Genomic DNA, 27,999 nt, shown 5'->3' with positions numbered 1-27,999 from the left:
CTTCTGCCTCTCTCTCCTCGATTTTATGGACAGGGGATTTCTAAGACTGTTTGGGTTCATGGCATCCACAGTTCCCATGCTGTCTCTTGCAAAACTCCACATGAGAAAATTTCAGTGGTTCCTGAAGTCAATCTGGACACAGCATGTTCACAGTCTAGAGTTTGTGATTCCTCTTCTCCACTGCCTAAAACAGAGCTGCTTTGGTGGAACAGCTAACTCTGAATCCTGGCCTTCCCCTACTTCTGCCCCAGCCATCTCAACATCTGTACGCAGACAGGTCAGACACGGGCAGGGGGGCAACATTTACTTCCAAGAAGGTTCAGGGCCTTTGGTCTCTTTCTCAAAGGAGAGGGCATATCAGCATCAAGGAAATAAGGGCTCTGATTCTGACTTTACAGGCCTTTCATAGTCTCTTTCAACCAGACCCTCTGAAAGTGTTTACAAACAACACTACAGTTCTCTGGTGTATAAACAAATGAGGGGGGTTTGGGGCGGTGACGTCTTACCTTCTTTGCGGGTTAGCTTTCATGGCATGGGAATTGGCAGTTCAGTACAAGGTGACTCTTCAAGCCGTTTACATTCCATCTACTCAAAGCATTGTGACAGACACCTTAAGCAAGTCCATGACTCGATTCCATGAATGGATGCTTCACACGGATGTGTTTCTGGACTTGGTCCACTAGTGGGGTACCCGATTTCTCTATCTGTTTGCCTACCCTCTGAACAGACAACTTCCTCTGTTTTGTGCCAGACTCCCACATCTCTGGCTTGGAAGGTGGATGCCCTCTCTTTCTCCTGGAAGGGGATGTTTCTTTATGCATTCCCCTTTTCCCTGTCATTCAGAAAGTTCTGCTGAAGATTCAACAGGATAAACCAAACATCTTGCTGGTGACTCCCTTTTGGCCAAGACAGCATAAGATGTTCATCGTGTGACACTGCTGCAGTCATTACACTTGGGTTATCCTGCCGTCAGGCGGTTCCCCAGCTGGCCTGAGTTCCAAAGTCTTGGTCTGGCGTCGGTTGCTGTTGCCTCCTCCCTGACGTCAGTGCGACAGGGGTGTATAAGATGCAGCCGACGCCATTTTCTTCAGTCTTTCTTGTTGCGCGGTGCACAAAGTAAAAGCAGTTCGCAAGTGCCAGTCGGCCTACTCCTGAGATTTTCATTCCGAATCCAGAACCGAAGTCTTCTACAGAGCTAAGCACCCTGTTGGGGAAACTTTTTCTTGCCTCAGACCGATGTCGGTAAAAGTTAATAACTGTATTTCTTGTGGGAAGCAAATACCTGCTAAGGATTTCCATTCTTATTGTATCCCATGCCTAGGCCCAGACCACAACATTACTGGTTGTCGGTTTTGTGCTAGGTTTAATAAGCGCACTATTAAACGTCGGTTTGATTTTGCCCGACATTACTTTGGCAGAAAATTTAATTATACCATGCCTCGGAACTTCTGACGACCGGTATTCATAAAAAGCGCAAAGACAAGGACAGGCATCCAGGGCCCAAAACTGACGGCAAAGCCTCTTCTAGGCCAGTCATCGGTTCTCCGGTTTTCAGTGAGGCGCCTTCGCAGCCCCTGACGACCACTTCTGCAGAACCACAGGCCGCCCCCGACCCCCACGTGGACCTTCGGATGCACTAGCTTTTCAGCAGACCGAAATCGATCCTGCAGAGGGATCCGGAGTACCTGAGCTACCCGCAGCTTCAGAGGGTGTCTTCAGACCTACTCAGCTAAGCATTAAACCCTCTTCTAAGTCAAAGCCCCCTTTAAAAACTAAGAAACAAGTACAGCATTCTCCAGGACAGGCCTCCATGCCTAAGAAATAAATGCTCAAAATGGCCGAAGACCTAATCACTCTGATCAGGGGTTCCCATCCCCCACATGATAAAAGGCCTAGACAGGATGCAGATTATGATTCATCCGACCAGGGGTCCATTTCCTCAGATTCATCCTCAGACCTGGGATATTCTTTACCCCCTTATGAGGATTCTGATGCTGAGGAATCTTTTCCATCAGCCTCTCAGCCTGTGGACTACTTCTTTGGGGAAACCTTACATACCATGAGGGAGCATTTCCATTGGGAAGGCCAGGATTATTCAGAATCCAAGAAAAGGCTCAGAGACTTCCTATTATTTCCTCAACACAGACCCCTGGCTATTCCGCCAGTGCTAGATATTGTGGATGATGTGTACACTGAATCTAGCTTAAATCCTGATTCCTTACTTCCAGCTCCACTTAAACCGGACAGATATTACAGAGTCTCTGACTCTCACAAATTTCTGTATAAAAGCCCTGTTGCTGATCCTGAAACTATTTCTCAGGGACCCAAAGAGGTTGAGGCCTCATCAGCAAAGAACCCAGTTCCCTCTGACAGAGATTCCAGAGCACTAGACCGATGGGGAAAGAAAGTATATACGTCTGCAACTTTAGCAATGAGAGCCTTAAATTGCCAGTTTCACATGCGAAAATATCAGCAATTTTTGATGTCTCAGTTGAAACAAAAAATGCTTCCAGATACAGATCCTCCTAATTTTAAAGAAGTACAGGATATATTGCATGCCGCTGAACAAGTGGGAAGGCATACTTTGCAGTGTGGTTTTGATTCTTTAGAGGCCTTATGCAGAGCAGCAGTTACAGGCTCTATCATTAGAAGACATGCATGGTTAAAAGAACATATGTTACCAGATCATGTTAAAGCTAAATTACTGGATGCACCTTTACAGCAGGATGTTTTATTTGGAGTTAAGGCAGAAGAGGTATTAAAGAAAATGGAGGATAAGGCAAAATCTATGCAAACAGTGAAGGGTTTCTTACAGGTTCAGCCTCCTCGATTTAGTAGAAACTGGCCAACAAAGAATTGGTCCTTTCCAGTTAATGACGGACCTCAAAGGGGCAGATACAGACGGCCAAGAGGTAGAGGTCAACCACAAGGTCCTTACAGGTCTTGACAATGGGGTTCATCAGGCCAGAAAGAAGGGAAGACAGGCACCAACCATATAAAAACAGCCCCAATGACTTCCCACTCCAGCAGCCAAACAACTCACTCTTGGCAGCCCCTTTGGGAGGAAAACTGGCACTTTTTTTTATCACAATTGGCATATGATCACCCAAGACAAATGGGTTCTCAGTATTATTTCAGAAGGTTACAGGTCCCACTTTCACACACTGCCAAGATTAAAAGGAATGCCAAATCTGGCACTAAATCAATGGGCAGAAGCCCAAAAACAAATTATGGCACTCATGAACATGGGAGCTATTCAAAAGGAACCACCACAGGAACAAAGGCAATGATTTTACTCAAGACTCTTTCTGGTTCCCAGAAAAGACAAAGCCTGGAGGCCCATTCTGGATCTTTCTTCACTAAACACTTACCTGGATGTTCCGAAATTCAAAATGTTGACATTACAGCAGCTTCTTCCCATGCTGGGCAAGCAAGCTTGGCTCGTGACTTTGGACCTCAAGGAGGCATACCTGCATGTCCGTATCAGACAAAACTGCAGAAGATACCTCAGGTTCTTAGCTGGTCCAATGCACTATCAATTCTCTGCACTGCCCTTTGGATTATCTACTGTGTCCAGGGTCTTCACAAAGTGCCTGGCACCAGTAATTGCATTTTGCAGACAGAAAGGAATTCAAATTTACCCATACCTGGACGACTGCCTGATTCAAGCAGAGAGCAAGGACATTCTTCTACAGCATCTGGCGTTTGTAAAAAAGTTAAGTTGCCTGGGGTACACAGTAAACGAAAAGAAATCAAAACTAGTGCCCTCACAAGAGATAATATTCCTGGGTGCCAGCTTGAACACAATGGCCCAGATAGCTTTTCTCACGCCAGACAAGTAAGGACAACTGACAATACTTTCAATTGATGGCAACAAAGACCCAACTCCCTGCAAGAAAAATTCTGCAGGCCTTGGTCTTCATGGCATCTTGCATACTACTAATTCCATATGCCAGACTGCATATGAGGAAACTACAGTGGTACCTAAAGAATGTATGGTCTCAACACTATCAAAGTTTGGAAACAGTTATATCACTAATACCTTGCCTTCAACAGGAGTTTCGATGGTGGGCTCAAGCTTGTCACCTCAACAAGGGACAGCCTTTCACTCAACCCACAGCCAGGCAAACAATGACAACAGATACATCGGATTACGCCTGGGGAGCACACATGGCAGGAAAATGTATTCAGGGCAAGTGGCCCGCAGAACAAAGGCATCTTCACATCAATCAAAAAGAGATGCTAGCTGTACAAAATGCCCTTATAGCTTTCAAGGACCTGTTGCATCCAGGACAACTACTACTAAAGACAGACAACACCACAGTTATGTGGTACATAAACAAGCAAGGGGGCACTCACTCCTACCCCCTCTGCAGACAAGCCATGTCCTTGTGGAACACAGCTATAAACTATCAAGTTCATCTACAAGCACAATTCCTGCCAGGAGAGAAAAACACACTGGCAGACGACTTAAGCAGAAATATCATGGATCCCCACGAATGGGAATTGAATCCTCAAATTGTCAGAATGATGATAAAGAAATGGTGGAGCCCGGACATAGATCCTGTTTGCCTCCCCAATGAATTGACAGCTGAAGAAATTCTGCACAAGGAGTTACCATCCGCAAGCATGGAAAGTGGATGCCCTCTCATTCAGCTGGACAAACCTACAAGTATATGCTTTTCCACCACTGCCTCTTCTCCCAAAGGAACTCATAAAAGCTAGGCAAGAAGAGCCAAAAATGATCCTGATTGCACCAGACTGGCCACGCCAGCACTGGTACCCAATCTTAAAAAACTTAGCACAAGGACCACCCTGGATTTTGCCTCAAATACCACATCTGCTGTCTCAGTACAACAATCAGTTAATCCACAGCCAGCTAAAGACACTAAACCTAGCTGCATGGAAGATTCCCTAGCCACGCAAGCAATGCCTCTCTCCAAAGCAGTTATGGATGTCATTCTGGAGGCCAGAAGGCCTAGTTCCAGGAAAGCCTACTCGGATAAATGGAAGAGATTCTGTGCCTGGAACCTGGCTCACAGCCTTGATCCTCTTGTGCCAAACATTCCTCAGATACTACAATATTTGACTGAGATGCTGGACAAAGGCCTTTCCTTTTAATCCATCAAGATTCACGCCTCTGCCATCTCTGCACATTACAACACGGATCCACCAATTTTCTCTAATCCTTTGCTAAAACAGTACCTCAGAGGGACTAAAAACATAAGACCGCCCCGTAGAGCACCTACTCCAACTTGGGACCTCAACTTTGTTTTGGAAAAATTAACTTTACCTCCTTTTGAACCAGCTAGCACGGCAGAATTAAAATACATTTCTTGGAAAACTGCTCTGCTCCTGGCAATAAACTTCTTCTGCGAGAAGAGTTTCAGAATTACAGGCATTAATGGCAGTGGAACCTTTCCTCATTTTTCACCAGGACAGGGTGTCCTTAAGAACTAACCCTACATTTATGCCTAAGGTGGTTTCAAGTGTGTCTCTAAACCAAACCATTCATGCCTACTTTTTATCCAAAACCACAGAATAAAGGGGAAAGACTACTGCATTCATTGGACATTCACAGGCAGTTACACTTCTACTTGGACAAAACCAAAGCTTTCAGAAAATCTGAGCAATTATTGGTAGCATATGCTGCAGCAGCACAGGGAAAAGCTATTTCAAAACAGACTATTTCCAAATGGATAGGACATTGCATACGTTTCTGCTATACGCACTATGGAAAACCTGTGCCTAGTAGCATTAGATCTCACTCCACCAGGGCAACAGCCACTACAACTGCCTACCTCAGAGGAGTACCTACCAAGGATATTTTGGAAGCAGCAACATGGATTTCTGTGCCTATCTTCAAGCATTAACATCTGCCTCTATACTCTAAATCCAGAGTTGGCTTCGCCTCTGCAGTGCTGCAGGGCCTTATAGCCACCCCTAATGCCTTATAGAACCAACCACACTACCTCAGCTTTGGGATTCTACCCAAGTGTAATGACTGCAGTAGTGTCACACGATGAACATAATACAGTTTTGTACCTACCATAAATGTAGATGTTCGAGTGTAGACACTGCTGCAGTCCAGGTTACCCTCCCTCCTTCCCCTCTTACTGGCTAGTACGTACCTAGTTCCTCTACCTTTTACTACCTATAGGGAGTATTTGCTGGTAGCTGAAAGTATATTGTTTGCATTTCTTATGTATGTTTTATTAGCAATTTGAATTGCCTACCTATTTGGGGGCACCTGACATCTGGGGCAAGAAAAACTGAAGAAAATGACGTCGGCTGCATCTTGTATACCCCTGTCGCACTGACATCAGGGAGGAGGCGATAGCAACCGACACTGGACCAAGACTTTGGAACTCAGGCCGGCTGGGGAACCGCCTGATGGCAGGATAACCCAAGTGTAATTGACTACAGCAGTGTCTACACTCAAACATCTACATTTATGGTAGGTACAACACTGTACTTTCCTCTTCTGCATTTAGCCAAGGGCAATCTTCAGAAGTTTACCTCAGAGTGGACCTGCTCACACAAGACAACGTATTTCTGTTTCAAACCCATTTGTCAACCTTACACTTGACCCTGTGGGCGATCAACTTTTGATATCTTTCAGGCACCTTTTTTTCACAGGACATGCTTGAGGTTCTGCAGGAGGCCAGGAAACCCAATGCTAGAAAATCTCACTTATCCGAATGGAAGAGGTTTTCCATGTGGTGTCTCTCACAAAATCTGGATCCATTTTCATTGGATATTCCAGTGGTTCTTTCTTACTTGTGTGTGTTACTTAACAGTGGCTTGGCTTACTTATCAGTGAAAGTTCACTTGCCAGGTATTTCTGCATGTCTGCCATTATCTTTACCTTTAGCGTTCAGATGGGAAGTAAAACTTTTTCTTAAAGGTGTCCTGCATAATAAACCTCCCAGGAAAACAGTTCCACTTCCTTGGGATTTGAACTGTTTTAGAGAAGCTTACTGTGACTCCTTTTGAACCTGCAGCCTCAGCTTCTTTAAAGTTTTGTACTTGGAAAACAGTGCTTCTGTTAACATTGACATGTGCCAGGAGAGGTTTGGAGATTCAGGCTTTGATGGCTTCCCCAGCTTTCTTGGTTTTCCACAAGAATTTGATTTCATTGTGTACCAATCCTTCTTTTATGCCTAAGGTGATGAATGAGATGTCTCTTAATTTCTTCAGTTGCCCACTTCCATCTCTTCTCCTCAGTCCTGTATGAAAGGATCCTACATACCTTGGATGTACGTAAACGACTTGGATTCAACTTAGATAAGGCTATTAGGAAATCTGATCAGCTGTTTGTTTCTTTTCATCCCAGGGTTCTGGGTTGCCTGTCTTTAAATAGACTGTTTCTTCTTGGATCTCCAAGGCAATCTTGTTCTGTTAGAACTTCCATGGTAAGTCTTTCTTGCTGAGCCTGTTACGGCTCACATCACTAGATCTGTGGCTTCCTCAGGGACATTCTTTAAAGGCCTGGATACTAATTCTATTTTGGAGGCTGCTACATGGTCTTCTGTGCACACTTTCACCAAACATTACAAGTTGGACACCATTTCTAGATCGAATAGGGTTTGCTAGAGCCATTCTCCATGGCTTTGTTGAAAACCCTTCACTTCAAAGTTCCTCTACACCTTCCTCCTCCCTGGGTTTCCACTAAGCTTTGGTATTCTCCCACACGTAAAGAATACTGCAACACTGAATAGAGGGACATAGAATAGTTGTGTAAAATCCTACCATAACCATAGATGTCCTTCTCTTCTATGTTGCAGTATTCTGTTCCTCCCACCATCTTGTTCTTTCTTTTGATGGCTTTTTTACTCCTTAGCTCTGGTGTTCCATCTGGGGCATTACAGTTCTGAAGATTGTACGTTCGGACGTCCTTTTATGGCTGACAACGTCCGCACATACACGCAACTTCCCACATAGTTACACTAGCTAAAAGCTGTTGTGCACTGGCCGGACATCGGGTCATTGAGTGAAGGACTTCCCACATGTAAAGAATACTGCAACATATAAGAGAAGGACATCTATGGTTAAGGGTAACATTTTACACAACTATCCTTTATCCTTAAAGGAAGAACAGCGTGTATAAAATTGGAACTGAACTGGGGAGTAATGCTGTCTTTCTTGTTGTTCGTTGTGATTGAGGGTGTGTTGGATTGGCTGTGATAGAGTTATTTAATGGAGGACTAGAAGTGCTTTGGATTCCTCTGATATTTGTACTGATACAGTTGGTAGTAGGATTTCTTTTCTGATTTAATCTTGAGGCTTTTAAGGTGTCTCAAATTTTGAAAGGTACTCTGTTTTGTTTTAAGCCAATTTGTCCATACTTTCTCTCTCAGAATTATGAGGAGTTTGGTTTCTTTAGGTAGCTGTGGGGCTGGGTTTGATTCAACTCTTTATGTACAAAGTGGTGCATGATGATTCATTGTATTAATAAATGTTTGGTGGTGGTGCTGTGGTAGCGTTATCGCCTCACACTAAGACATTGTCCTGTTCGATTCTCAGCTAAAGCGTCTTCTGTGTGGAGACTTGCGTGAATGGGCATACCTTCGTTGAAGGTTGTACGTCAGGGCTGGCAACTCGGTACGTAAAAATCTGCTGCCAATATTAGCGGACCGGAGTTCCGCTGTGGCGACCCCTAACCGGGAAAAGCCGAAAGATACAACAACATGTTGAAATTAGATATTGCTTTGTCAAGAGGTAGCCTTTAGAAATGACCAGCTAGTGTCTTCGGCTGTTGTTGAAAACTTCTTAATTGAATTTTGTGAGACTGCAGCTTTGTTTCTAGATTACTTGATTTTGTTTTATTTAGTTGTCTTAATGAAAATTCAGGTAAGCACCCAAAAGAGCTTGTTTTGAGTTGGTGATAAGACTCCAGTTAAGTATGGACTGCCTGTTTATAATTTTATTGAATCTTGTAGCTTTGCTAAAGTAGGTGATCTGCAGTTGAGGTGGTTGTATTGGTTAGCTACCAGTCTGTTAAGATCGCCAAGTATTATAGTTTAAGGTGCATGTTTTGAGATATCCAACATAGTAGATCTTCAGATGCATTGGTATGTCCTAGTTGCATATATAGTGCTGCAATACACATGATTTTCTAATGGTTAGTTTTTAGTACTGGCATAAGTTCTGTCTTGTTAAAACTGGGGATGTTTTAAGGGTGTTGGGTTATGTCCAGAGTATTTTTGTAAGCTATAGCAACACTTCCTGCTCTTTTTTTAATCCTATCTTTTCTGAGACTGTTGTAGCCCTTCTTTATTTTTGGCTTTAGCCAAATTTCACTAGTGACAAGTATATTTAGGTTATAAAACAATATACAAGCACATATAGCTTGTACTTTGTTATGGATGCTTCTAAGATTTTTGTTTAGTAGCAGCAGAGCATTACAGTGGATGTGGAAAGGAAGTAGTTTAGATGTTGCCTTAGTGGGGTTAACTGGGCATTGTAGTTGGGCCTGGATTGAGGTAGAGATCTCCACTCAATATCAAAGTAAATGCACTTTGCTGATGTGAAGGCAGCCATATGTATTTGTTTAGTCTTATGGTCAGTTTTGTGCTATAGAATTATGTCTGTTGTATTTGTAGGTTTAGTTAATGTGGTGTGGTATAGTTCAGGAGATAAGGTTATTGGGCAGTGTTTTTGATTTTCTAGGTTTATGGGAGCATTATGGTATGCAAAAGTAATGTGTTGGAAGGATGTGATGTGTGAGAGCAGTGTTAGCAGTAATAAAAGCAGGGTGTAGAAAAGAAGCATTTTAATGTTTGGCATGCATTGGTGAAAGAAACCGGGGGGGGGCAAGCTACTTTCTTTGTAGTCAGTTAATGCTTACTTGAGCAAGTGCATAGGAACTATCGAGCTGCATGCTAAAAGGTTAAACTTAAAAGTCTTGTAGTTATAAGGCTACATTAATTCCACATAATGAAACAATAACTTATTGGGATGACATAAATAGGTCGATATAGGTCAAACGTTTACAGCATGTGGCAAAGCAGTAGCTATCTGTTTATGGGCAGAAGTAAATGGAAAGCTGATAAAGGATTCTATCCAAGTGTGTTTTTAAGGTTGCAGGATTCCTACAGAAATGTGTAATGGGCTTGTTTGGTAGCTTCATTGCACACTGATAGTTTAAAAGTTGTGTGTATTATTGTGACTGAGATCAGTCTTTTGTCTTTCTATACTTGTGTATGCCTTTAAAAGGGGTGGGAAATAGGTAGAGTTGTGGGTGGAGAACAATTCCTTTAATGTAATGGTATGGGAGATGGCTGGAGGAATTGGGGGTGAGAGAGGAGTGAAGGCTGGAGAATTGTGGGTGGGAGAGGAGCAAAGCAGGAGGTATGGGAGTGAAGCGAGACGTAATTGGTGTGAAGAAAAGAGCTGTGAGCTATTTATTTATTTATTCCAGTTTGGTGACTGGGGAAGTCCACTGGGCTCGAGAGCCCATTTTCAGTGGAGGCCCGAGGAGAAAAGCTCCACAATACAAAGTTACATTACATAGAGAATTACAAGAAAAATATTCGCATTGCAATCAACAGGTAGTATAACGATCAACAGGCAGTATTACAGTCAAAACAGGTATCATTCAGTAAAGACAGCAAAACTATTAAAAATTTTTCAAGAGAAAGACAGACATACAGCATAAAGGCTGGATGTTACTGTTTAGTTCCATTTATATCCTAAGTATATGAGAGAATTAGGAAGGTATGAAGGTTAGCCAGGAGAGGAGGAGGAGGAGGAGCAGAGCTTAGGAGGTATAAGTTGAAGAGTGCAGTTACATTTCCTGTGAAGAAACAGGTAAGAATGAAGTTGTGTTTTGAAGGTTTGTGTATTGTCACAGGTCCTCAGAGTAGAGGGCAGGGCATTCCATTTTTTGGCTAGGGAAAATGAGAGTAGAAGCTGACCAGCTGGGCGCTTGGGTTTTTGGACAATTATAAGGATTTGGTGAGTAGATCTAAGGGGGGATATAAGGTTGTAGGATATTAGATATCACAGGCTTCTTCATTGGAGATTACCTCTGCTTTAAAATGGTTTTAAAAATAGAGAATGACACTGCTTTGTTAGAATACTTAGTGTAGTACCACTGTACCAGATAGCCAGGTAAGTGAAATAACCCACTCTCTCTTGTCTTGCTTATGCAGCTAGAGGAAATGTCTTTCTTCCCCCTAGAGAGCTTAAGAGCAGCCTGTGTAAGGTGCTCAGACAAGATGTAAAAGAGTTAATATTTTTATAAATTCAAAGAGGTGAGTAATAGTACAGCATGCACACTGAATATTGTGCCAGGATGACCTTGGATAACCTAGACCCCTAAAATTGAACAAATGAGGGAGGGATAGGAGGGTGCAATATTTCAAAAAAGATGGTCAGGGCCAGGGCTGTTAATGATTTGGACTCAAAAATTCTGTAGAAACTACTAGCCATTACAAAAAAGTAGGGCCGTGACAAGCCTGAATGTAATCAGCTGTGGGGAAGTTTAGGTAAGACCTAATCAGCTGTATAAACTCTTGGATTACACAGTTAATAATTAAAAATGTTTTGCTTTTTACATTAACAGTTTATTTTAGGAGAAAAATCTGTTGTTAAGGTGACTGGCATACTTCAGTGTCCACACTGTGGTTTCATAGGCGATTCAAAGGTTGTGGTGTGAATAATGGCATGTAAAATGTTTTGTTTTTTGAAGTACAGTCTACAAAAAATAATAAGTAAATATACAGAAGAAAAGTTAAAATTGCTGTGCATAGTACAGTGTTGCAGGTACTGTTAAAAATCACATGAATAGGAAGGAGAGAAAATTAACTTACTGGCATAGCCGTCAGACACACACACGCACACACTGAAATGTGTGTGATTGTCTGTATTTGCCAAAAGTTGCACCTGGAAAGCCAACTTGGGAAGAAGAGATAAGTTTGTCTGCTGACTGCCCTGTGCTGCCTGCAGAGTTGCTAAATTTAGCTTTCTATGAGCAGGTTTTACTTTCAAATATATCTGTATATACTGATAACACTGTAAATATTTAACATTTCTACAAAGATCTCTTTGGACACACTTGACATACAATAACATTCTTTGATCTCATTAGCATATCTCATTAGCTCAGTACAAGTGTTTAAAGCTTGTAATTCAATATCATGCACTTAGAATACATTCTTACAAGTATAGTAAACACTGGTATTTTACCTTCACAACTTCACACTACTGCAAAGTTATTCTGCATTTTCCCCCACACACTACACAGTACTGCAGTTCTAATAGTCAGCCACACTTTTGTGTTGCACATAGTAGTGTAGGATGTGAAACAACTGATCTGATGTTATCAATCTTCATGTATTCCTTGACTGTGGGCTCGCTTCCAAGCCTTGGAACCGACTCGGCCATTTATTTCAGCTCGTGCCTTTCAAACTCTCGAGCTTGGCTTATACCCATAATGCTCCTCTCAAAATTACCTCAGATCTCATTTAACGCTTTGTGTCAGATGCGTACGACCACACTCAAGCTTTGGCTAGTAAAAAAAATTTAAGTTTTTTTTCCTTTAAATCTCCTTTATGGTCTCAGTAGTCTATTCTATTTTTATTCTGTATTTCTTATACCCACTTCTCTCATCTCTTTTAGTGTGAGTGTGCATGTGTGTCTCTTTCATTTTCTGTGCTACCATTGGTAGTTTTTCTGTTTATACCATTGTTTGTGTCTCTTTTTTACCTTTAAGGTAGTTCTTTATACTATTGTTGGTATTTCTTTAAAAAAAAAACCCTTCTCTATCTTCCTGTCAGAGTGAGTGTGCATAGTTATAACCCTCTAGTAGTTGTGGCTGAGAAGTCTGATTCTCCTGCCAAATCTTCAAAGGGCCCGTCAGGTTTCAAAAGGTGTCTAAAATGTCAGGGTAGGATGCCCAATTCTGAATGGCATATCCTTTGTGTTTATTGTTTAAGCAAAGTCCACCTCCAGGAAAGTTGTTCGATTTGCCATGAGTTTTCCACTAGGACACTAACAGAATGAAAGAACAAGTTGATTCTGAAAGGACTCTCTTAAAATCTGATTTGAAGAGGCCATTTCTGCGTCCAAAACAGAAACCAGCACATCTTCATCTTCGTCCTCCACCTCTAAGAAAAGACATTCTTTGGCTCCTAGTTCCTCGGAACCACTCAAGAAGGTTTCAAAATAGCTTTCGATACGGAAGAGTTCCACGGCACCAAATGGATAACCTGATTCGGCACCTGCAGAAGTTTTGGAGCCGACTGCTACTACTTCATTACCCAAGGATACTTCGGTGCCGGAGCGGTCGGAACTTATTTCTATTCCAAAATTCAAATATCTCCATCAATAGATCCTTTCAAAGACAGACCACCAAAAGACCCTTCCTCGATGTGGGACCACCTAGATCTCCTTCAACTGCCTCTGTTCATTTCACTAAGGGTCTCTCCGAAGCTGACATCATAAGACTGGTGGAGCAGCTCCTGACGGCGAGGGGATTGTCTTTGGTTTCTAACCATGCTGGTGTGTGAACTGGTCCAACTATGCACCACCCATTCCTCCACCAATTCCTGTTGAGACATTGAAACCCTCAGTTCTGACATTCCCGGCATCGACTGTCTCAGTTCCGATAGTAACTTCATCTCCAGTACCGAGAGCTGTCTTAAGTTCCTCTGGCCTTTTGGCACTGAAAGCCTCCCAGGGTCGAGATTCTGTGGTTGAATGTGAGGTGCATGGATTGCATTCTTTAATTTCGTAGCCATCCATGACCCTTTGTGCTTCGGCCTTTGTAGGATCGACCCAGGTTTCTGTTTCTGGGGTCACCTCCTCAGTGCAAGTTGGGACCTCGGTTCCAAAGGAATCTATTTCAGTTCCAGGTTCCCATCCTGTATGAGAGGGTGGCCTTCTGGATCATGGAAAACGCCTGTCCATTGGGGACTCACAGTTTCTACCATCCCTGTTGGGACAGATTTCCACATCTCCTCATCCTGAGCTTCCATTGGTTTTATCCCCAGGACGGAGGGCAGAAAAGCCTCAGGAAAGACTCGCCTTAATGGTTTACTCTTCAGACACTTCCCCGGAACATCCCCCCAAAGGTGTATCTGTGAAGAAAAAGTGCAAGAGGAAGCAATTAGACTCCCCAGATGAGTTTTTCACCAAAGATACCAACTTTGATGATGGGGAAGGTTCCCCCAGGTCACCCCTCCTGATGATGTTCCCCTCAGGGACATCCTGGAAATCCTAAAGCAGAGGGATGGCTGGTCTTCCCTCCGGCCTTCTTTGGAGGAGTCTGTATACCTGGAGGCTTTTCGTGCCCAACCCTCAACTTCTTGAATCTCCCCCACCCACTGATGATCTCATTAAGCTGATTGCTCAGTGGGCATGGAAGATGCTCAACTCCATCCAACTGATCACCAGGAGACCTGATCAGATTCTTTCAGCCCCTAAGGAAGAGCAACACTGGTCAAAAGGCAGACCCGTTGACACCATGGTGATAGCGGCAACCACAAAGAAGGAACTTGCTGAGGAAAGTCTGACATTCCGTCCTCCTAACAAGGAGTCTACAACTATGGATAGGTTTGGGAAGCGCATTTACGCTTTAGTGACTTTTGCTCTCAGGTGCCTGAATTACATGCCACATTCCACAAGGGTGCAGAGGGATCTAATCAAAGAGCTGTCTGATACAGTCTCATGAGCAGTAGCTGAAGAGGTACGGAACAAAGTTACCTCTCCGCTTCCAGCCTTTGACTCGATTTCTTACTGGTCCATGAGGCTGATTGCCCATGCAGCTGAAGGGACAACAAGAGCGGCAGGTTCAGGATAGCCATTAGAAGGCATTCCTGGATGTGCTTGTTCATAGCCTAGTACCAACCTATGAACCTATCAGCCCTAGGGCCTATACAAGCCTAGCCATAACAATTCCCTGGCTATTTCTTCCCACATTATTTACTTTCCTGGACCCCTGTCTAGCAGGGCGACTGACGTGATCCCTGGGGTGAATTTCCTTTCTCCCATCCAATCGTCAAGGTTCCTCTTGAAGAGGTCCAAAGAGACACTCTGCTTTACATGTATGGGCAATCTATTCCAGAGTCTGGGGAGTCTCTGGGTCAGGAACCTATCCCTCCAGCATGTTTTGTTTATTGTGATGACAAAGTTTAGATCCCTGGAGCGTGTAGGTCTGAGGGATTGGGATTTCTTTAAGTGTAGCATGTCCAACAGCTCTGGGTTTGACATAGCCTTGTATGTTAAGCAGAGATCGCCTCTGAGTAGACGATATGCGACAGAGTATAGCTGGAGTTTTTTAAGGCGGTCAGCGTAGGGCATCTGCTTTAGGCCTGTGATTCTTTTAGTGAGGTATTTCTGAGGCCTTTCCAGTTGTTGCAGATGTCTTGAGAGGTACATACCAAATGGGGCGTTGTATTCTATAATGGGTCTAATGAGGGATGAGTACAGTGGGACAATGACCTCCTTTTTTCTGGATGAAAAGCCCTTCGTGATGAGGTGTGCCACATAGAAGGATTTCCTGACTGTTGTGGCGATGTGGTTATCGAAGGTGAGACCACTGTCCATCTGCGTCCTTAAGTCTCTTATCACACTTTCTGTGTTTAGTGTACTGCCACCTATATGATAATTCATGGATACATGTTTTTTCCCAAAGGGGATAACAATACATTTCTTGGCATTGAGCTTGAGCCCATGGCTCTGGCACCAAGCATCTGTTTCTGTAAGGCCCTTTTGTAGAGTATCCACATCATTTGGGGATTCAATAATGGCTCCCAGTTTGTAGTCATCTGCAAACTTTGTTAGCCAGAGTCCCTTAGTGTTGACCTGTACTTCAGAGAAGTAGATGCCAAACAAGAGCGGCCCCAGGACTGAACCCTGAGGTACTCCACTTGTCACTTGTCTGGAGCTGGATTTGGAGTCGGCTACTTTTACAGTGTGGGTTCTATCAGTAAGCCATTTAGCAACCCATTGGGTGACATAGGGATTAATGCCCAACTTAGTAAGTTTATCTATGATTCCAGAGTGGGCGATGGTGTCAAAGGCCTTGGCAAGGTCTAGATAGGCTGTGTGGACCACCTTACCCTTGTCCATGGCTCTGGAGACTGATTCAAAGAAGTCAGTCAGGTTCAGGAGACAAGATCGTCCCTTCACAAACCCAAACTGGGTGGGGTCCAGTGTTTGAAGGTTGCCAATGTCTTTGTTTATAAGTTCCATGATAATACGCTCCATGGCCTTGCAGATGAGGCTTGTCAGACTGATGGGACGGTAGTTTCCGGGATCCAAGGTGGATCCCCCCTTGTGGATTGGGATAACTGTAGCTCTGCCGCCACTCAGTGGGCACAAAACCTGAGGTGAGGCTATGATTAAACATGACACTTAGGTGAGGTGCCAGTTCATATTGTAGTTCATGTAGTACACAGCCCGGGATGTCATCTGGTCCCATGGATGCTGTATTCTTGGCTTTAGAGAGTGCTTTTGTACCTGTGTGGCCGTTATTACTGGAATTTGGCAATCTTCCGGTATTGAGATGGGCCATTTAGGGGTGAGAGGGGGTGAAGTTGGCACTGAATCGATCTGCCAGGATATTGGCAATATCCTTCGGATCAGTATATTTAATGCCATTCTGTTTTAGCTCAGAGCAGATCTGAGCATTGCCATTTAGATTCTTGACATAGTTATAGAATGCTTTGTGGTTGTCTTTGGAATCTTTGGCAATTTTATTTTCGTAACTAGCTTTGGAGGATTTTATGAGGCATCTCAGTTTCTTACTGAGGCTAGTAAGGGAGTTTTTTGCATCTTGGGATTTTCCTCTCTTCTGCAAAAGTTTCTTCCTTTTGTTGTAAAGTTTGTTTATGGCGGAGACCACCAGATTGGCTTCCTTTTTTTGGATGAGAGCATTTTGGTTCTATTTGGGATGGCACGATTCATGCATGAGTGGATGTGTTCGTACAGTGCCTTAGTGTAGGATTCAGCAGTTGAACTTTCAGTTCCCGTCTGCATGGGTGTCATGAAGTTTGTCACTTCTGACTTGAGTAGCATGAAGTTGGCTTTGGAGAAGTTTTTTATGGTGGTTTCTTTACTGGGGGTGGGGTGGGATGTGGATGTTAAGGGTGATTAGCTTATGGTCAGACCTGACTAACGAGGGGGTGACCATAGGTATGGAGCATTGATTTCCCATGTTGGTAATGACCAGGTCTAGGATATTGGAGCCCCTGGTGGGACTATGGATTAGTTGATCCAGGGCATTGGAATTTATGAATTCCAAGAACCGTTGCGCAAAGGTGTTGGGACATGAGTAGTTTTCCCAGTTAATGGTAGAGTAGTTAAAATCACCCAGTATTAGGGTGTTTGGTTCTATCTTAATATTTTCCAGTATGTTTAGAAAGGTGTAGTGAGAATCTTGGAGTATGGTGGGGGATCTGTAGCAAGCTACAATTTGGATTGCAGTCTTACCTAGTGTTAGTTGCACTTGGAGAATTTCAGACACATTGTGTTGGCCAACTAGCCTGGTGGTGTGAATATCCTTGGTGAATGTTGACACTCCTCCACCTTTAGTTTTTCAGTCCTGGTTTGGTGGCCGAAAAGTGTGGTAAGAGTTGTAGCCTGGTATTGCAGGGGTGCTCTCTGGAGCCTTGAACCAGGTCTCAGTTACTGCACAGATATCAGTGTGATTTTGCAAAGCCATTTAAAGTGCCATTCATCAATGCTCCGTTTTCCAGATCATCCCTTTTTGACCCAAAAGTTAGACACACTTGCCAGGTGTGAAAAAGATTGGAAAACACACTGCAGTATGTGTACATTTCTCCAATCCTCAGCGGCCTTACTCTAGGAACCAGAGAAGTGGGAGACTATGGTTTAAAAAATCCTAAGGGCCTTTCCAGGATTCACGTGGCAAAGACTTTTCCTGGGGCAAAGGGGGAAGCAGTGGAAAATGCCTCCCCAGAAGCAGAAGTGGGCAGCAGAACCAGGGCTCCAGAGATTTTTTTCTTTGGGTCTTCCTATCAGCACCCTTGAAGGGAGCCCCAATTGCCCTCCTCTGGAGGCAGTCAGGGGGATGACTATCCCTGCACCAGCCTGCCTGGCAACTGATAACTTCAGACAAATGGGTGCAGGGAATAATACCCAGAGGTTACGGAATCCCACTATCTATTCTTCCAAAACTCCAAAAAAGACTCCCGAATGTTCCACCCAGCGACAGGGAACTAGCAGTCATAGCAATTCAAAAACTGCTCAGCAAGAGTCATCCAAACAGTCCCACCAGACCAAATAGGATCAAGGTTTTACTCAAGGTTCTTTTTGGTGCCCAGGAAAAACAGGAGACTGGAGGGACCCATCTTTGATCTCAGCCAGTTCAACAAGGCAGTTCAGCAAACCAAATTCTGGATGGTCGGTACAGGCGATACTTCCATTCTTGGAAAAAGACTATTGGATGTGCTCTCTAGACCTCCAGGATGCGTATTACCACATAAAAATGGACAAATGCTCCAGGAGGTTACTGCGTTTCTGGCTGGGAACCACTCATTTCCAGTTTAGAGCACTACCCTTTGGACTCACCTCAGCCCCCAGGGTGTTCACCAAATGCATGGCAATGGCTGCGGCTCATCTCAGACTGCAAGGATTTAGAGTTTTTCCATACCTCAATGACTGGCTCCTTACCGCTAGCAGCGGGCATCAGTTAGAATGGGCAAGAGATTACACTCTACATCTCTGTGCCTCTCAAGACATCACTATAAATTACAAAAAGTCAAATCTACAACCTGCTCAACAATTAGAATTCATCGGAGCCCAGTTGGACACTGTTACAGGAATTGCTTCACTTCCACTAGAAAGAGTACACAAGATCAGATCTCAGGTCGGCTAAATTATCCAAAGCAAAAGGATTCCAGCCAGATTAGTCCTACAAGCATTAGGCTCGATGACAGCATCAGTCACTCTTGTTCCCTTAGCAAGGTATCACATGCTGATCTTCAGTGGTTACTTGCCTCCCAGTGGTCTCTGATGCATCAACCAATGTCTTACCTAATCGTAGTTACCAGTTGCTGTCCAAGGCATGTGGTCCCAGCTGAAGGCCAACTTGCACATCAGTGTTCTAGGGATGAGGCCGGTGCTATTAGCATTGCAATCATTCCAGAATGCCCTTCCTCTGGGAACAGTAGCAGTGTAAATGTACAACATGTCAGTAGTTTGGTATATCCGCAAGCAAGGGGGAACCAAATCTTACCCACTGTGTCAAGAAACTCTCAGAGTTTGGCAATGGGTGATTTCTTCCAATTGCTTTCCCACAGCAATGCACACTCCAGGGAGCTCCAACATGATAACAGACAAGCTGAGCAGAACCATTCTAATACCACACAAGTGGTCTCTCAACCCTGTGGTGGTGAAACACATATTTCGCCACTGGGAACAACCTTGCAACGATCTCTAATTTCCACATGGGGCTTGATGGGTCTTCCCTTATGTCACACAAACTTTGTAAAGCCTTTTTAATGGGAGCCCTAATGTTAAGATCTCCAGTTAAAGAACCCATTCCTCCTTAGGATCTAACAGTAGTCCTTCAGTCCCTTACCTTGCCTCCCTTTGAGCCATCAGCTACTTGCCACTAAGTTTTTGGCTTGGAAAACATTATTTTTAGAGGTTATTACATCGGCCAGAAGAGTATCTGAACTTCAGGTTTTGTCTTACAAACCACCCTACACAATATTTCACAAAGACGGGGTTTCTCTTAGGACCAATCCATCCTTTCTACCAAAGGTAGTTTCTGAATCCAACATCAATCAGACACTTCAGCTACCAGTCTTTTTCCCTAATTTTTCCAATAAAGGGGAGTACTCCATTTATTAGTCGTCCACAGGCAGCTACATTTTTATCTTCATAGAACAAAAGATTTCAGAAATTCTGATTGTCGCCTTTTCCTCTCTTTCTTTAGGTAATCTAGTTTCAAAGGTTACCTTGGTATAATGTGTACTTATATTTTTCATTTGCAACTCTGCAGCATCATTTGTAGGTCTTTTACCTTATGAAATCTTAATTTTGAGAGATTGTATAACTTGCTTGTCTGAACAGAGTCTGTAAACTCTGTTTATTATGTAATGTTTTTTTCTGTCTGTACCTTGGAGCTTTTCTCCCTGGACCTCTGCTGAAAATGGACATGTATCAAGTTGGACTATCCCGGTCAACAAATGTAAAATAAAATAAAAAATAAAAATAATGGCTTAGAAACTGCATTACATTTACTTATCAGTCGAAAGGGCTCCACCTTTTATGCCCAGTAAAGACTGATTCAAGTAGAGCGGTAGCAACTTCTACAGTTTTTCATGCCAGAGCCTCTTTAGATTACATTTGTGCAGCAGCCACTTGGGGTTCTCCGCATACCTTTATCACTCATTACAAACTGGATCAGGTCTCCAGGGGACGAGCATCATTCAGTTCAATGGTGCTCAGGAATATTCTTCCATGAAACCTCCCAAGATTTAGGTAGCTGGGGACTCTGTCCCACAGTCAAGGATTACGTGAAGATTGACAACATCAGATAAAGAAATTGTTTTACCATAACGTTCTGTCTGTGTTGTCAATCTTCACTAATCCTTGACATCCTCTCCCTCCGTCCCCCAGCCTGATACTCCTAGTGGTTCGAATTCTCCCAGAGCTGGATTCATATTAGGAACACACATCTGGTCTCTTCTTCCTACTATTATTTGTCTGCCACTAATTTAGGCAAACTCGATCTGAGGTAAATTTGAGAGGAGCATTATGGGTATAAGCCTATCTCGAGAGTTTGGAAGGCACGAGCTGAAGTCAATGGCTTAGTCGGTCCCAAGGCTCAGAACTGAGCCCACAGTCAAGGATTAGTGAAAATCGACAACACGGATGGACCGTTATGGTAAGACATAACTTCTGTTTTTTACGTATATAATTGCATATTGTCACTCCAACTAATTTACCTGCATTTGCTTTAGTTTTGTGTTTAGGGAAAATTGGTCTTGAAAGTTAATTACACTGGTAGGATGCTTACTTGAGATGTTATCTGTGGATGTAAATGCCATTCCAATCAGTGGTTTCAAGTATTAAAACCAGTTTGCCAAGATTGTTTTGTCTAGAGGATGTAAGAGTGAGTTTAGTTTTCTGAAGAGTGATTGTAAAGCTGATAAGGGAGTGATCACTAATTGTGGAAAGGTTATCCTGAAAATGATTTATAACATAATTATTGACAATTGATAAGTTAGGAGAGAGTATTTATCCGAGACTTTGGTGGCTCTATTGACGGCCTGATCTAGCAGGAGTAACCGGCAACATCATTGTTTAGACCTTGCAGGTTAATGCTGAAGTCTCCTTTCACTGTTTGTTTTGTCAGTACTGGTTTTATTAGGATGTGTAGATTGTAAATGGCTTCTGCTCCGGTGAGAATGGGTTGGCACTGGCTACTGTGACTTTTTATTTCATTTAGATTTGGCTCAACAGTGACCTACTCTGGGCAGAACTCCTGTTTGGACTCAGACTGCCAAAGGAGTTTGACACTTAGATGTGTCTTGTACAGGAGCAAGCTTCTTCTCACTTCTCAGGTCTGAGATTTGCGAGGCATTGGTAACCTGGGAAAAAGTGGGTATAGCTTTGGGGAGTTGTTTCTATCTGCATTTGTTTATACTGACAAAGCTTAAGGAGTGGAGACTAAGAAAAGAGTTAAGCAGATCTAATTTGTGTTTAATACTTCCAGCACTTTACAGTCACACTTTCATTAAAAGAATTTTGGACTGGAGCTGTTCTTGGTAGGCCTAACTGCCTGACAGGCAGGATGATCTAAGTTTTTGTGGTGGCGGCTACGGGTACCAGGCTGAAGTATGATCCATGAGTGACCAACATTCTTAAGGTTCTGATCCCAAAAGCATGATTTGTGTTGATTTTATCCTGAGATTGAGCTTTGGTATTTCAGACCATTCACTTTTCTTTGAGATACAAGTCTCTGAGTTGGTACCTACAAGTAGTAGGAGAATTTTGAGAGCCGGTGCTCCTCACGTTTGGGGTGCAGGGGTAAAGTCCTCTTGAAAAAAAAAACACTTTTAACTGTGTAACAAGTTTCAGTTGTAAGAGTTTGACTTTCAGTTCACTGTTTAGTGGTAACAGGAGTGTGGATCACTCTTGTCAACCTTCAGTTAGATTGGAAGTGACTAAAGGTAGTTAACATTTTGGCTTGCCCTCAATCTGTTTCTGAACAGAGGACTTGTATGTGATTAGTAGCAAAAGATTTGTATTAATGAATGGGGGAAATGGTGGATAAGGTAGGGTGATGTGAGAGTTGTAGCTTGATTTTTTTTGGGTATAAGGGTAGCGGCAACTAGGTTAAAAGTGTACTTGACTAGGTATTAGGAAGGTAATGTGTGGTAGCTACATTGCTGACTTTTTTCAGTTGCAGCAGTGTTTTAGTAAGAGTTAATAAAAGTAGTGTTAGCTTTCCTTGTAAGATTTATTTATGAGGGTTAACATCTGAATAATAATGTGGTTATATAAATGGTACTGAAGTGGGTGGTGATGAGAGTATACTTCAAAATACTGTAGTTAAAAAAAAGTAGTAAAACAATATGCACATACTTAATTGCTACACAGCTCAGCTTTACTATAGAAACTTTGCATAGGGCTGAGTCACTGGGGAATCCGTCATGTTTATTATAAGAGGACTTCAGAAATGCAACTTAACTGCTACTGTAATAGAAGCAGGTTTTATAGGTAGAAACTAAAGTTTAGAAGTACAGCTCAGTGCATAGACTTTGTACTTTTTTTTTTGTTTCTTTTTACCACTAGATGGTCCTTTTTGTTAAGTAATGCTTGTTCAAGGTCATGTAACAGACATAGGGTCAGTCTTCCAGAATTCCATCCGATCAGGTTACAGCCGCCCAAAAAAGAGCTAAGGCTGTTGTAGGTGAGACAGCAAAAATGTAGCATATGACAATCGGATACTCCCAGAAAGAAAAATCTAGATACTTTAGACAACGTAAAAGCCAATAAATGTCCATCTTGTCCTGTCAGTACAACTGCATCAATTCTGTGCCAGAATGCAACAGCATGGAGGCAATACTGCATCTCTCTAAATTCATTAAGAATGTGAAGCAAAAGCACTTTTAGCACTGTTCCACTTCAGCTGACCATAGGTAATGTATATAACCAAGAGCATTCATAGTACTTAAAGATTCTGTCAGAGATTTGCATCTTTGTTAGTATTTGATTATTTACAAAAAACTCCAGTTTAGAGTAGCTAGTCCACTCTGTTCGGCAACGATGCAGTTCTAGCATCTAGAAAATACCAGCTCTTTACTAAAAGTATGAAAAACAAGCAGTTCTGCTAACAGAGAGTTCCACAGAATGACGGAACTGATTCTGAATGTTAGCGTTTTCGCATAAGCACACTAATCCACTGAGTAAATCGGCAAACTTTAGTATCACAGTTATTGAAAACTTAGACTTAAATACCACAGCATAGTTGAGCGCTTTTGTCCTGTTAATACGTAGGACTTCATCAGAACGAAGTAAGTTTCTTACAATGGATGATATTTATAGTATCGCTAATTGACTAATACCAATATTTATTTCCAGTCAGTAATTAATCTTATAGATATATACATCTTTACAAATTTAACACTTACCAAACCAACAATTTATAAACATAATGCATACAAATCTTGTAATGCTATAAAATGCTAATATTTTATTCATAAACATTTTTTTTACTTAATTCTTATACTTTCATGATGTTGTTACAGTTTAGCTGATCTTAATTTTAGAACAGGTAATAAATGTTTTGTTTAACCCTGATTCTCTATTAGCTTCCAATTGCAATTGCCAAAATAGCTCTCTCTATTCTTGGGGGTCTTGATGCAGAGAAAGTATTTGACTAGAATGGGACTTCATATGCAGGGCAATGGAAGCATTTGCTTTCTCTGATACAATTATAAGGTTGATTAGAAGAATGTATCCGGGATCGGAGGCGTGAAAGTTGATGGGGTCCTCTCTGATAATTTCTGCTTGAGTAGAGGAACCAGGCAGGGTTGTCTATGTTCCCCTTTGCTGTTTGCATTATATTTAGAACCATTGGCAAAGAAAATAAGGGATTCAGAAATTCAAGGATATAATTGGTATGGTTGTCAGGAAAAGCTTTCATTATTTGCAGATGATATTTTATACATGACAAAACCAGAAAGGGACATTACAGTGTTGTGGAACATTTTAAGACAGTTTCAAATCTTCTTGGGATACAAAATTAATGAAGCTAAAACAAAGGCAATAGCAGTAAATTTTGTACCCACACACGGATTGGTCCAACAATATCCATATTTATGGTGACATGATAAAATGAAGTAGTTAGGAGTCTGGATTAGAAATGACTCTGTGGTAGCAGCTAAGGATATGTGGGAAGAGACTAAACAGAAGATAATACAAAAACTGAGAACTGGAAGCTCTGTTATATATGGATATGGATAGTAAGATACAAGCAGTTAATGTTTTTAGTTCCTTTAGTGTTATATACGCAGGTTAGGCTAATTTTATCAACTGGAGAAGTTGTGGATAGGAATCAATAAGGAGCTGAAGGATTTTATCTGGGAAGAGAAGACAGCAAGGGTCAAGTGGGATAAGATGATTCTACCAATAGAACAAGGTGGACTAGGATTACCTAATTTGAGGGGGTATTTTAGAGCAACACAGTTAAGGCTGTTATACATAGCCCAAGCAGAAAACTGTAATTCAAAGTGGAAAGGAATGATGCTGACACACGGAGGAAGCTCAAGAAATAGGGAGATTGGGATTTTGGATACATACTCTTAAGGAGAACAACCCAAATCATAGAGTATTATGTTCATAAATCAGCAGGGAGTATTCTAAGAACCAAACCACCACGAGAATGGAGAAAAGAGATTTTGCCAGTAGGTTTGACTGTGGTCAGGGATACAGATAATAGGCAAGAGGGTGATGGAATTTATTGGAGAGAACTGGCAAAGGAACCAAGGTATTGGGAGCAAATAACTATAAAGGAAAAGGTAATAGAATGGGAAGAAGCCAAGAATTTATTTGGACTGCAGGTTAGAGATTGCCTTCCCTATCAAAGATTGATATCAGAGTATAGGCAAAGAGAAATAAATAGAGGGCTCCTAAATGAAAGATCAACACTGGTAAAGTTTTTAATAGAATCTAGAACAGAAGTTGCCTTTAAAAAAAGAATAATTAGTAAAGCATATAAAATATTGCATGATAATTAAAATAATCAATCAGAGGAGCTTAGGAAAGATTGGGAAGAGAGATTGGATAAGCAATTCACAAAGAGAGAATGGGTGGGTATATCTAATCTCCCAAATATGCAACTAAGTCTAGAAGATTTAGGATCTTTGCATGGAAGTATTTACTTAGCTATTTTTATAGCTCGTGTAGACTCCAAAGAATTTTTCCTCAGGTGGATAGCAAATGTTGGAGGTGTGACAGGAAGAAAGAGGTAGCTGGGAACATATTTTTTGAAAGTGTGATAGGCTGGCAGACTTTTGAGATTCCCTGCAGACCGCTCTGTCGAAGATGCTGAGTGAGCAAATTGAACTGACTGGGGAGATGATTCTTTTGAGTTATGCTACAGAATCAGAATTGTCTAGACATAGTAAAGCCTTGCTGAGTCTAATTACCGTGGCTGCCAAAAAACAATTACTAGAAAATGGAAATCAAAGTCTAGACCAACTTTACTAGAAGTAGTGAATACAGTAACCGAGATGAAACAACTGGAATTGGGATCTTTAAAAAAAGGGAAGGAGCAGACTACATAGGGAAAAAAATGTGAATTGTGAGAACAATATATGCAGAGCAGGAACAAAGTTTAAGAGGCAGGATTTGAATGAGCTATATAATGCTTAACTGAAAATGACTGGTTGGTTTATAAGCTCTGCATTGTCTTAATTTTGCCTGACTGAATTTTTTTATATATTTTTGAGCTGCGGTGGTGGTGCTGCGGTAGCGTTGTCGCCTCGCAGTAAGACGTTGTCCTGTTCGATTCTCAGCTAAAGCGTCTTCTGTGTGGAGACTTGCGTGAATGGGCATACCTTCATTAAAGGTTGTACGTTAGGGCTGGCAACTCAGTACGTAAAAATCTACTGCCAATCATTAGCGAACCGGAGTTCTGCTGTGGCGACCCCTAACTGGGAAAAGCCGAAAGATACAACAATTTTCTGGCATTGTTTTGTTTCTCTTCTGTCCTGAAACTGCTTACCCCCTATTTCTGAGGTGGAGTTTATAAAACTGGTCTAACAGCTTTTGTGTTATCTGATTGCTTCAAGGCTTGCTGATTTTAAAATAGTTTCTGTTTGTAAATTCTTGCATACACTTTTAGCAACTCCTGGGTTCTGGCTGGTGTGATTCTTAAACAGTCTGGAAATATATCACTGATTGATAATTTTTCTTGGCATTTTTAACTTTTCAGAGTTCTGCATTGTCTTAATTTGCCTGACTGAAATATTGTTTGCCTGACTGAATTATTTTATATATTTTCTGGCATTGTTTTATGTTTCTCATCTGTCCTGAAACTTTTTTTTTCTCCCTCCCCTCCCATTCTATTCTTGTATAGTTGGTGGCTTTGCAGTTACCTGCCCCTACTGTAAATTTGATCTGGGACACCCCTCCCAGTCTGGTGTTTAGTCTATTTAATACAGAGAGAATATTTGAGAAAACCATCCCACTTAGGTTCTTAACCTCTCCTCCTCCTTCTCTCCTTGCACTTTACTAAAAAAAAAATATATATATATATATATTGGCAACGCACGATGCATCGGAGACCATCCAGGTGCAATTAACCATAGGCAAGACTGCTCTGCAAATTGTAGCATGTTACAGGCCACCCTCACAAACTCAGGAACCTCACATGGCCTTCCTGAAAACACTAGAGGGGATAAATGTATCACCAAACACCATCATACTAGGTGACTTCAATTACCCTAATATAGACTGGGAACACTACTCAAGCCCAAACACCCTAGCCCAAAAGTTCCTGGAATTCATAAACTCAAATGCCATGGAACAACTAGTCACCATCCCCACAAGAGGAGATAACATACTTGATCTCATCATCACGAACATGGGAGCACAATGTTCAACACCGAAGTATACCCCTCACTGGTGAGATCAGATCACAAACTAATCTCGCTGGAGGTCCTCATCCCACCCCACCTGAAATAAAAAAGACCACAGTAAAGAACTTCTCAAAAGCCGACTTCACACTTCTAAAGACTAGTGTGGTCTCCTTTAAGGCCCCGAGCCGCGGAAAACAATACTCAAGCCGCTGAATCACTTACAAATGCCTTCTACCAGCACCTGCAGGACTGCATGGATAAGGCAATCCCAAGCAAAACAAAGACTCTTTGTACCAAAGGCAAGCGTCCAGTCTGGTGGACCCCAGCCATAAACAAACTCTACAACAAAAGGAGGAAGCTACTACAAGATAGAGCAAAATCCTTAAAAGGTAAGACACCCTTGATCACTATAAGTAAAAACTAAGAGCTCTCATAAAATCATCCAAAGCAAATTTCGAGAGAAAAATAGCTAAAGACTCAAAAGACAATCATAAGGCCTTCTTTAGCTATGTTAGAAACCTAGGAGGAAACTCCCAGATATGCTCAGAACTAGTTCAAAATGATGTGAAGATTACTGATCCTACAGACATTGCCAACATACTGGCTGACAGGTTCAGTGCAAACTTCTCCCCTCCCCAAAAGGAGCGATATCTATACCAAACGAGTGCAGCCCCCAAACATCTCCAGCGCCCAAGTGAGAACTGCTCTCTCCAAAGCAAAAACACAGCATCCATGGGACCTGATGGTGTCCCCGGCTGTGTGCTCCACGAACTCAATGAGGAATTAAACCCACAGCTAGGACAGCTGTTTAATCAAAGTCTTACCTCTGGATACGCACTCCAGGAGTGGCGCACTGCAACTGTGGTCCCACTTCACAAAGGCGGTGCCTCCACAGACCCTGGAAATTACCGCCCATTAGCTTGACAAG

The 27,999-nt window shown here is 42.3% G+C and overlaps 1 protein-coding gene across 1 annotated transcript in view; it reads left to right on the top strand.

Moving 5' to 3' along the window:
- Nucleotides 1-27,999, top strand: part of LOC122809067 (ER membrane protein complex subunit 3-like) — a 614,861-nt gene that overhangs the window by 477,349 nt on the left and 109,513 nt on the right. The gene's annotated exons all lie outside the window — the stretch shown is intronic.

Source organism: Protopterus annectens, chromosome 8.part0 (assembly GCF_019279795.1).
Source record: "Protopterus annectens isolate FY-2018-M chromosome 8.part0, PAN1.0, whole genome shotgun sequence".
NCBI classification, from domain to species: Eukaryota; Metazoa; Chordata; order Ceratodontiformes; family Protopteridae; genus Protopterus; species Protopterus annectens.
The sequence above is the reverse complement of the archived record's forward strand: the minus strand, read 5'-3'. Positions and strand labels throughout refer to the sequence as shown.